We start from the raw sequence: 12,389 nt of genomic DNA, 5'->3' as shown, positions 1-12,389 counted from the left end.
GCTCCTTAATGAACCGAGTTTCGCGAAAACCATTAATAACCGAAAGCGGTGAGGAGAGGGGTTGCGGGGGATGACGAGCTCCCAACCCCGTGAGAAATTCTCTCGCTGCGAGTGCTCTCCCTTGACGAGGAAAGAATTCTTCCCGTCGTTGCTCAACATTTCTAAAACAATCGTCAACAACCTATGATCCGTAGATGACCAAACGACGCATTTGATAACTGGAGAACTATATTTGCTTTCATAACAATTTGGTACAATAATTCGTTTTACTGATAATAGTTGTTACATTAATTGTAATTTGAATTTTTATGTGCCAAGTTTGAAATCGTAATTATTCTCTCGATAAAGTGTATTATTGTTCACTGAAATACCACTGACCCGAACGATTGCCGACGCTTGATCCAGAGCGATCTATCCGCGATCTTGCTGCACCGGATCCGAAAACAAGAGAAGATTGATAAACCCTTTCAGCGGCAGAAAGCTAAGACTAAAGGGACGCGGTCTTGTCAAGAGAGACAGAGTTCCATCAGAATGCCAGAAACGCGGCCACTCGTCTTCGCGGGGATCGCAGAGAAGGAAGAAGACGTCCAAGGGGGTGTCTGGCAGCCCTAATGCGACGTATCAATATACGTGGGTGCCGGTGATGGGCCAATATCGCATAAGTGGCCCGATTCGCCGTCATTTGTTACGTTTTGTTCGGTCTAAGTAATTTAAGAGTCACCCTTTGCTCGCCGCCCTCTTCGCGGAGGAAACCCGGCCGGCAGGAGCCGAGGGGGGTGGCTCTGCGAGGGACAAGGATCCTCCGGATAACGGGGAGGGAGACGGAGTGAAGCGACGAGGGGTGGCCGGGTGCACTTCGCCTCCATTCTTCGGCAAATCGCGGCATATTTGTCAGATTTTTGTTCGGGAACAAAACCTCGACGACCTTCCTTCCTCGGCCGAGGGCGTGCGGGGCCGGGTGCCGGGGGTTGGGAGTTAAGTGGATTGGTTTCGTCAGAGATCGGCAAGAGCGTCTAAACGCGACCGACTTAATTCGAACCAACCCCGGGCAGACACTAGATCTCACGACTTCCGATTCGCGACCAGCGACTTCTCCTTCCTGCCGGGGGGTAGTTTTTTCCCGCGCGACTTTCTTCGACCAGTCGGGAATCTATTAATTTGTTTTATAATTGATTCGTCCTCCGATATGGATCTCGGAGCAATTTGCATCGATTTCATTCCAGTCGAGGATATAATAAATTCTTGGCCGAGGGAAGGGGTGCTGTGCTTCTACTTAAGTTCCGACGGTATTGGAGATGCGCGTAATTGAGTAGCAATACACAGTAGTTAATATATCCGAGTTTTAATTCGCGTAACATCTCAATATAATGTTATTGACCTCTTCAGGGATTCTGTAGTGAATTGCTTTTCAACCGATTCCTATTGTCCTTACACTTAGAATAATTATAATTTTAAGAAAACTAAACGCACACATATGTGCCAGAATCACTGAAGATGTTAATAAATGTATTAATAAATGATTGAACGTTTCAATTTTACGTCAAATTTAAGTAATTTTCCATGCAGATACAGTTTAATAGATTTCAGGTGAAAACATGAAATATGACGATTAATCGCACATAATAATGTTTATTTTCTGTTAAAGCAACTAAAGTGTTCACATTTTCTGTAAATATTTTTATTAATAATAGATTAAACGTTATTAAACAAAATCGTGACGTTTCTTATCTTCACCTAGAACCTGATAGGTTGTATCTCTGTTACAAATTATTTATGTAAAATTAAATATATTATAAATAAAGATACGAATATTTTAAGATGGAAAGGTGCATTTCGCAGCACGTGTACTCGTGTATTTAAAACTACACGGATTGTAACACGGATATATGGGCCAAACACGTGCACGTATATTTTAGTTGCAAATGAAATCATTAATCACTTAGCGCTGTTGCAGTATTTTTAAAAACTGTTTAAGTTACCGTAATTATATAAGTTTGATTCTTTTCATATTTCGTTCAAACACAATACTTTTGTAAAACGTATAATTTAATAAAGAACATCAATTGTAATGTTCCATATTATTACTCAAAAACAGTTAATTGGTTAATCAAAAACAGTTTACTGTTTAACCAAATCCCTGCTTTTAGAATGTGTAAGATTAACGCGTGACATTTCACTGTGCATTCTCTGTGGTAAAGACTGTACTTTCGCTCGAGTCTTGAATCACTGGATTTCGGGAAATTAACTCATGCGTGGGAGATCGAGATTTTTGAGGATTGCAGTGGTTGTCGAAAGTGAAATTCTACAGGGAGTGCGGAGCGTGAAACACAAAGACTGAAAGGCCCGTTGCATGCTATTAGAATTACCGGAGAATAATTCGGTATAATTTTGAAGGGTCTACCACTCACCCTTGAAACCCTTTTCCGGGGAGGTTGACTCGGGGTTGTTCACATCCGACTCGACGTCCGCTTCATTTTCTATCGGTGTGTCGATCTGAAATCAGAAGAAAACGTTGAATGATAGCGAGAAACCGCGTAACGTTGGAGATACGCGTGGAATAGCGAATAGCGAATAGGGAATAGATTTAAAGATCTTTCTCGCCGGGGCTATCGAGAGAACAAAAAAGAGTGGATATTCAGCGATGCACATAAAGGACACGTGTGAACAGCTGGCGACGTCCGCAAGACCGTCTTCCCACGCGTCTCCGTGGATCACACGTGGGATCTCGAGGCGTTCCACATGGAACCGAAGTCACGTGGATCGCTCGATCACTCGTTTCGCCCGGGGAACCGTCCGTCCCTCTGGTCACACCAAATGTTCACAAAGTCAGAAACTGTTTATTTTCCTCGCAGCCAGCGATCCTCCGGCCAATTAACCCTTCAACCCTTCCGTAAGAAGTCGTTTCATCGCCGAATCATAACTAGTTCTCCCACGAGCCGATAAAGCCAACTAAAAAACAAGATTCGAACAGAAAGACGACACCGATCCGCTTTGTTTCACCCTTGTCGCGATTCCTCGATCTTACTGCGGCAGAAACAGATTCGCAAAAACCACGGGCGGATGAAAAAATGCGTTGCGATCGGGTTCGCGTAGAGACAGGGACAAGACTAGAAGCGCTTATCGATGAATACTAATCATCGCGAAGGTCTACGAGGACAGGGGGAAAGGGCGAGACGATCGAGGATCGAAACGTTAGATCGAGGCGAGACGGTTTCTCAGAGCGACTTTCGCGTAGGTGTAATTATGTCTGCGGAACCCCTTTTTCCCACAGAACTAAATATAGCGAGTGTCATCCGATGGCCTGGTCACACATGTCCCGCGCTGCCGAGCCACATCTGGTCGCTGTTTCCTGCTAGCTACTGCGATATGATTTATTTTCAAGCCGAGGAATCCCAGAGATTCACCGGGATAGTCTCTTTGGCCGGAACTATCTTCTCGATTTCAAATTCTCAAGTAATATTCAACTATTCGCCATGGCAAACACGAGATCCCGAAGGAGAGAAGCGAAGTACGCTTGCTTGAGTCCTACATGTGAAAGAGACTTTTTGGTTTCACCCTACGTTATACACTATATTTGTTCACCCCGTGCTCTAGAATGCTACATAGGGTCCTCGGTTACCATCAGACATGTAACAATAATCAAGAAAGTCTACCATAGATCTGTCCGCTTCTGTGCATATAAACTGGATCGATCAATGGTACTAAACAGGTTGAATGCCGCGGGGGTCACCGGTGACCGGCACCTAACTTGGCTGTGACGCCATGGGGGCCACCGGTGACCGGCGTGCTCCGATTGAAAAAAACATAAGAAAGTTAGACAAAAGACAACACTTATAATTTCTTATTATTATCATCGTTGATGTAGTGGTATGAAGAAATGGATGCAGTATAAAACATTTGAAACATGTTTATACGTTGTAAATTATCTATTGTATATAATATTTCAACATTATATGTATCGCCAAATGGAAATTTCATCGTGGCGCCACGGATAATCCCGGCAAAATTGGCGTGGCATTCAACCTGTTAAGAAATACAATTATCCTTATGTGAAACGAACTTACAAACATAATCGGTCGGTTGAAAAATTGCAGATCTCTGCTTCATTCTTAACCTTATTAACAATTGTATGATTTTCTCTTTCTTCTTCAGCGAATATAGAGTGGTGAAGCCGGTAACTGTGAGGTGACCAATTTCTGTGCCTTTGGTTTGTTTCTAGAAATAATTAACTTTATATTTGTCGAGTAAGACATATTACATTTCTGTATTCTTTGATTCTGTTCATTTTTTTCATGGAAATTTCTAATACGTCTTATTCGACAAATATAAAGCTGATTAAAATCGAAAACAAAGCAAAAGTACAGCAATTGGCCACGTCACGGTAATCAGCTCCACGGTAATTTGCAAAATTTTTCATAGACGCCAACGCCGTACTTTCAAAAACGGATAACACTTTGAAATTGAACTAACGCATGCAGATAAATATCCTCGATCAGTCTGTTATTATTTCGTGTTTTTCTTGAAAATGTTCAATAAAGCACTTCTCAGTCTATATTTATATGACACTTTTTTTTTATTTTCGCTTGTAAAATATGTTGATATCGTTTGCCCGAAAAAGCCCGGGGCACCCTGTGCATCACTGGATCATTCCTATCAATGCACATAGAAGACAAGATGCCCGTCAATAAATACATAAAATATCCGGTCAGCCGCGTTTCCGCACTAAATTCTCCGCGAAACGGTCTCGCTGTTAACAAACAGCCAACAGGAGGTTCCTCGAGTCTATCTCCGATCTCGGTTGAACCGGAGCAGTCCAGGGGGTTGAACCGGGTTCGCAGAAGACAAGTTCGCCGATCGAGGTCACCAGCGGGATCGGGAATGCACGGGAGTTTGCGCGCGTTCCAGAGTTCCCCGAAGTTTCTTTCTTTCGTCTCCGAAACATTATTCTCAGGCCTAACAGCGGGCCCCGTTTCGAGCGAGGGGGGCAGGGGGGCAAGGTAAAGAGCGTCTACGCTTCGGCCAGTTTTGAAATGCCGGGCAATATAGTGAGTTCGTTACGAGGCTCGCCCCGACGTGGTATGGCTCATAATTGTAGAGCTGGGTTTCGAGCCGCGCACCTTGGGGCACGCCGTTCCCTCGGCCTGACACCTATTGACCGTAGGAAAATTCGTTCCCCGTAGAAAATTCGGCGGGACCGTGAGAAATCTGGAAGCTGCGCGCTCGCGAGTCGGCTCGCGACCGAAATTGACGGCGGTTCGCGGAGTTTCCGCGGTCCGGAAACGAGTTCGAAGGATCCCGAGGGGTCCTCGGAGCAGGAAGAAAAGCGACCGTGCCGCGGACAAAATATCTACGGGCAGAGGATGAAAATTATTAGCCCGGGAATGTCTTAATCCCCGTGAGCGGAGCGAAGTCTCGCGTTGCTCGACTTAACATAAACTTTTTTCAAGCGCGGCCGATGTAAGTGGTGCAACGCGGGCTTGCACTGCGGCGCATAATGCATGCGAGGCGTCGGACGCCGTTTCAGGCACGCCGCCGTTTTTGCGGAACACTTCTGGCCTCGTCCGATACCTTATCACCTAGAAAAATCTTCGTCGAATCCCGGCTGTTTCTTGATATCAATCGGCCGCTGGATGGTCCGGAGATCCTTCAGGAATCTTCGAGATATGTCGTCGCGAGCGAGCGTCTCAAGTTATTCCCAAGCCGTCGCGAGTTATTTATCTGTCTACACCGAAGGGGTGAATATCACCCTCTTCTCTGACCGCGTCTTAATACGTGGCGAGGAGTAAATAAACGCGAGCACCGCCGTACCCGTGACGGAGTCCTTCGAAAATTAAATTAATCCCTTCCACGATCGTCCCATTAAAGCCACGGAAACATGGAAATATATTCGTCTACCCGCCGTGTACTCGTTCGTCGCCGATCTTCTTCGAGTTCTTCTTAATAAAACTAGTTTTATTCGTTCCCATTGCGACGTTTAAACGTTAAAATCGTCAAGAACAAGAGCCACACTCTCAATACATTCCATGTAGCGTGTATCATCGGTGCTACATGCTTTATGTACACTCAACTTCTTCGCATCATACGACGAGCGATTATGAGAATTTTGAGTTGTTTATGATTATTTCTGTCAGTCTTATTTTTATCCGCGTTTTGTAAATACTTTAATTTTATATTTACGTAATGATGAATTCAAGAAAAATCGGAGTAGGGAAACGTGGCATTGATAAAAGCAGCATGTCGGAATATAATTAAATGCAATAAAAATGGTAGGTGGCGTTGATAAAGAGGACCAAGTACTTCCTAGTTTTTTGATTATGCGAAAATGTTTAAAAAGATATTTCACCGTTTATGTAAGCAAATTACACTTTTCAACACCAAGCAATAGAATGTAATTTATTTATTTCCTCTGCATATATAGAATTTAAAACGAAATTCAGTCGGTTCCATGACTATCGCAATTGCAATTTTGTAATGATGTGAAGCGGTTAATGCACCGAATAAACATATTTAAGAATAATTTTAGAACTGAAAAATATTAGGACGTACGATTGAGATGTTGGGAAAAATACAGTATAGAACGAAACAAATATGTAACAATTAATAATTACTTAATCCTTTCCTACGGATTTTACGCATTTATCATGAAAGTAAATAGGTAGAATATAAAACAATCAATGAATAAATAAATGTAAAAATAAATTTAACAATACTGTTAGATTACTTTCAATTTATCAAAATTGAATAAAAATAAATTTTCGTTGCAATCAAAATAGAGAATTTTTATTTTTTATAAAGATTCACCATCTAATAATTACACGTAACTAGATTGTGGATTTTATGCATTTGTAATAAAAATTGGTGAAATTTATAATAATGACAGTATTAAAAGAATTTAAGGACTTCTTCGTATTGTTTTCAGTCCATTAAAATTATTAACTGATGCAAAAATGAAAAAATTGTTGTAATCGATGCAGATAATCGAAAAATTCTTGGATAAAAAGATGCAAATAAATTCTTTGGCATAAAGATCTGCATTGTAAGAATTATAATACAATATATCGTTCTTTATGTAAAATCGTCAAATAGCCTCAGCGCGGAACGTGTTGACAGGATTCGAACAACATCGAGTAGCTCTAACGTCTCGCAACGAGTATCGAATCTAGGATCGAGACTCCGGAGATCGAGAAGCGACGTTCCCGAGCAGAAAGAGATCGAAAAGCGGCGGGAGGACTTGATACGAAGTAAGTTACTCGGCGGAAGACCGCACGGTGTATAAATTCAAAGTAGATTAATATTGTCCCCGCGGCTGTCGCGGCGGCAAACTTATGGCGCTAATTCGGCCGACGAATTATTACTCGGGGCTGCGCCGAGTCAGCCCCGTTCCGTGTTTTGCGAAAAGGGGGGCGCCCTGTCGTTAATAGAAGCCGTACGTGCTCCGCAGGACACCGGAGAACGTGTCCCGAGATATTAGGACCCTGATCCTGAATTCCGACGGCTAAATGAAACGTTCGAGATCAACCGAGACTATTAAAACAATCGCAGAGACGCCAGCTCGAAAAGAGCTGGACACTGTATCTGTCTTTTGTCGAAATTGAACGATGACCATGATCCTTCTATGCCCGCAACGAATATAGGGGAGAACTGGCGTAAATAAGACACTTTAGTTTAGGACAAGATAACAAAAAATTACGCGTCTCCAAATTATTTCTCTTTGAAAGACGTTTGTAACAACGAAATTTTAATCTTTTTAATAGTGCCGTTTGCACCATGCACCAATTGGTTGTATTGCATGGAGCCTGCGTTAATCGTAAATCTTCTTTATAATTTTGGATTGATATCATATTTTAATGCTTTATCACAGAAATTGTTCTTATAACAAAAAGAAACTGAAGAAAACTAATAAAAATTTCTTAGTAAAAATTTTTTTTTAAGTAATGACCTTCATTACAGACTTATAATGGTCTATGTGTGCTATTTATAAATTTCATAAGAACGTTAAAAATTTAATTCGTTATTGAGTTACTATAATGATAAATATAAGAAGAAATACCTAACCGAAAGCAATAAATAAAATCTCCATCAAAAGTGACAGTATTTAATACAATATTACGAAAACAAGGGAAAATATAACATTTAAGTATAAAAAGATATTAATTGTCTGCCATAGTAACGATTTTAGATTTAGTTCAACTGACCAGTTTTGCAAGGACATACATATCCGTTAACATCAACGACAATAAGATTTGCAATCAATGATACCAGATTTAAAACAGATCTTTATAAACTGTTTAGTTGATTCACTGATTCTCTGCCATTCAGCACGACCTATGTTTTTATTATTGTTAAAATAAAATTGTATAATATTGTAAAAATGGATGTTTATGCGTATATGTTAATAAATTATATTACATTAAACGAATGAAATGAACACTTAGGGGCAAAAAAATTTGCATTGTCATCCTAATCGGCCAGCAGTCGAGGGAGGGGAGCGTGGACCGTAGCGGTCTTTTAAGAAAATTAAGGAGCCTCTGCATTGTCTCGAGGAGGAGACGAGAGCGCAGACAACAGCTGTTTAGCATCGCCGATGAAAAACTCGGGCCGGTGATTATTCAAATTATTTTCAAGAAGGGCTACGGTTTTCTGTCTGGGTCGTGGACGTCTTTATACTCCCCCGCGTCTACCGGGTGCGTACAAAGTGCACAGTGGCCCTCTTATGTTCGAGTCCCCGAGGCGAACCACAATAGCTCACTTTGTGTCTGCTCGGCCGAAGCAGTGTCCAAAATTTGTCCAAGTCCGTGTCTCCTTTCGACTTCGGAGAGCAGAGATTTCACCGCGCTATCAACGTTGCTATTTCTGTCGGTAATTGATAGAGGCGGTAGCCTCTAGATGGTTGTTTTTCTCGAGTCTCGATCGAAAAATTCCCAGAGTCCGTCGCAGCAGAAGCCGCAGTGCAGTTGGAAGCGTGTCAGATTTAGGTCGAACGCGGTCGACGTCCGCGCCTGTCGAAGGAAGACAGAAAAATGAGCAGGAGCTAGCTCCGGCCGTCATCCAATCGAGCGGAAAACTCATCAGTCACCGGCGGCTAACACCTACGGGTGTCGGTGATCGTCTAAAAAAACCTCCTCCGTCTAATCTCTGCCTTCCCGTCACCCTTTCTCGCCTCCTTTCGCCTTTCTCCGCTCGTCCGTCACGATCCAGACGGCCGAGCGATTCTCCGACGGCGCTGGACGCTGATCATCGACGAGAAAAGAGATTCGGGGACACCGAGAATTCTCGATCGAGTCATCGAGAGGGACCACGTGGTCTCGGTTGACGCGCGAACCCGAGGAAACCGAGGGGGATCGGCGCGTTGCGGCGCGGCATGTCGAGAATCACTTTAGACACGTCGCCTATCAAGAGCCGAACCATGCTTCCGGCAAAACACAAAGACCGCCTTCATGCCACGCACTCCGCCTCGTCGTCGCTCGCCGTCGCTCGACATCGCTCGACGTCGCTCGCCGCGGCGTTCTTCGACGACCAAGAGACCACGACGACAGCAACATCAAGCACGGCCGACTTATCGTCGCGTCACTGCTGGCCGTCTGTTCTACGTTCGCAGGCGGTCCCCGTCCGAATCGGTCCGCGTTGCTTCGACGCGGAAATCTGGAAAATAATTTGAACCGTGTTCCGCCTAGATTCGAAAAGCGAACAGAGAATAAGGGAACAACGTGACAACGAGCGACACCGGGAAAAGACCGAGAGATAAAGAGGGGCGAGGAGCAACCCTCGAGGAAACACGCAGATAGTCAGCGGTCTTAGCGTGTCGCTTAGCACCCTATCTGCCGGGATCTTCTCCCTGGGCCAACCCCTCTCCGGCCCCCCGGGGGCTGCGTTTGTCGTGAGCATTACTCACTTTCTAGACGCCTACTTGCGAACCCCATCGTCGAGCCGTCCCCGAGGCTCACTGACTACATTAGGGGACAAATCTTCGAGCGCTCGGCCCAGCCAGGATTCGACCTAGGGGAGGGGGTTGTCACCCTTCGACCCCCACCCCCCTCGCCAGCCATCCACCAGAGACTGGACACTTTCCACGAGCAGGACGCGTGCAACCGCGTGCGCCCGCGTGGGCCGGAGCAGCGCCGATAGGCGTGAATCCTTCCCTCAGATTTATGGGCTCGCGACACGGACTTCGGGGATGGTTCGTTCGGTGGTTTGCTCCTGACGAGAGATTACAAGATTCACCGTTCGGGTTGTTCCATTATTTCCAGTCTTATAAAAGATTATCAGTGGCCGTATTTGCACTTCCGATACTATGCACCTTTTTAACCCTTTCCAAACGTTACAGACGCGTGTCGGCAAGTATTATAATGTAGCGAAAATAGGAAAAAATGGAGAAAAAAAAGAAAATGGAAAATAGGATATTTAGCATCGTAGTCTTATATCGCGATTACAGTAAACTTACAATGTAAGATGATGACCAAGCCAAGAGAAATTTCAGTCTCGTAATGGTACTATCAGACAAACCAACAAGCTTTTTACATATTTTATATCCTACATACAGTGCCTGAAAAATTCAAAGAAAATTTTTTAATCTCTTTTGCATTTTATATATTAGTATATACAACAAAGTATTGGCTTAAACGTTTCAATGTTCCCAGTGATAGTGGCAGTAATGATGAACTAAATATTGACGATGGTAACGGAAGCTGCAACAATGGATGGAAGAATAATACAAATATAGACGGACATCAATATCTCTTTCCACAGAGACGATCTCTCGTCGAGTAACTTCGTCCGCAAAGGGTTAAATTCCATAACCTTGTACGCCACACAAGAAATAATATCATGTTCCAACCAGAATCTGACCACATTCTCTACAGTCAAACGAATTCCCTAAACCGATTGTTCTTCATTTGAAATCGTTTCTGCGACTTTCTTGCTTTTTCAATAATTTCATGCTATATTTAACCTCATAGTATACAATTTTCTTGTCAGTTGTACTGACTAGAAATTCATCAATTACAATAATTTCCAAGAGGAAGAAGAGGAAAGAAATTTGCATTTATTGTATACCCATACTTCATTGAATACTTGCGATAATAAACATAATATATATATAATAAAGAAGAAAACGTAATTTACTTTCAAATTGAAACATCAGAATAACATTCGTATTAAGACGTTCTTACTCGAAATTATGATTTTGACCCGTTGAAGTACGGCAAAGGGTTTATCGTGCTGCTCTTATCATTATCGTGATGTATCATATATCACGTTGTATTACATTTTTCTTCTTTTCCTATTATTTTGTTATTTCTTTATAATATAAATATCTTACTGTTTACTGTACAAAGTAAACTTTGTTTCTATGTAACATAAAGTGTTTTCCGTTGGCGTCGATAAATTATTATCGTTATAACTAGCTCTCGGATCATTTTATGTTCCGAGAATTACCGAAGAAAATGTGTCTATTTTTCTAAAAATTCAAAGCTGTCACCACAAATCTTTATCTCGAAAAGTACCTATCCGATCCAGGCGATTCAGTTTTCGTATCGATCGGGAAAGCGTGGACATCTGCGTGGATTTTTCTCAGTTGATAAACTTCGAAGGGCGCGGATCCAGGAAAATGTTAACTTAGAAGCGTGCGCAATACGAGGTGAATTCATACTCGATCCGCACGATATGCTTTCAACCAACATACTTCAAAATTAACATATAAATAATTAAAATTACACCTACACAATATTACGGATTATTGAGTGACGATCAGATTGAATAAGTAAAAAAAAGAAAATATATATTACGGGAGCGTAAATCATTGTCTTTTTCTATTCCCTGCTTTTACTATATGACTTGGTGTTGGACGCTCGAGGGTTAAAAGTTTCTGGAACGCTGAGCTACCTGTTTCATTTAAACAGACTCCTGTTTATCGGTGTCTGACTACAGGCCGCGTCGTTTCCCTTTCTCCCTCGATCTCGTTCGTCGGCAGATGACGCAAGAAAGAGTTGGTCCGAGACATCTGGCGCGTCTACGGAAAGGGGACGCTTTATTTTGTCAAGTAGGAAGTGTCGCCGAATTCTACCAAGCATCTGAGAGCCATACGCGACGAGTATCTTCCACAATTATCTCCGCTCGAGGACGGCGCGAGGAACGCCGCGCCGCAGCGCTTCGAACCTGCTAGCGAGTAGAAACTCGCGGGAGACAGGTGATTCCATATTTTAGACGGACCGTTCGGGTTCGGTGGAAGCAATGAATATTTACAGGTTTGCTCGGCCGCGTTTAACCCTTCCGATGCACTTTATATTTCCGGCTTCAACTGAAAACGCTATTACCGACTCGTAAATCTTCGTTCGAATGCCCGCCTAGCTACTTACTTGCGACAGACTAGTCTGCGAGCGAATCACCCATAA

This window comes from Augochlora pura, chromosome 4, assembly GCF_028453695.1.
Source record: "Augochlora pura isolate Apur16 chromosome 4, APUR_v2.2.1, whole genome shotgun sequence".
Classification (NCBI taxonomy): domain Eukaryota; kingdom Metazoa; phylum Arthropoda; class Insecta; order Hymenoptera; family Halictidae; genus Augochlora; species Augochlora pura.
The sequence above is the reverse complement of the archived record's forward strand: the minus strand, read 5'-3'. Positions refer to the sequence as shown.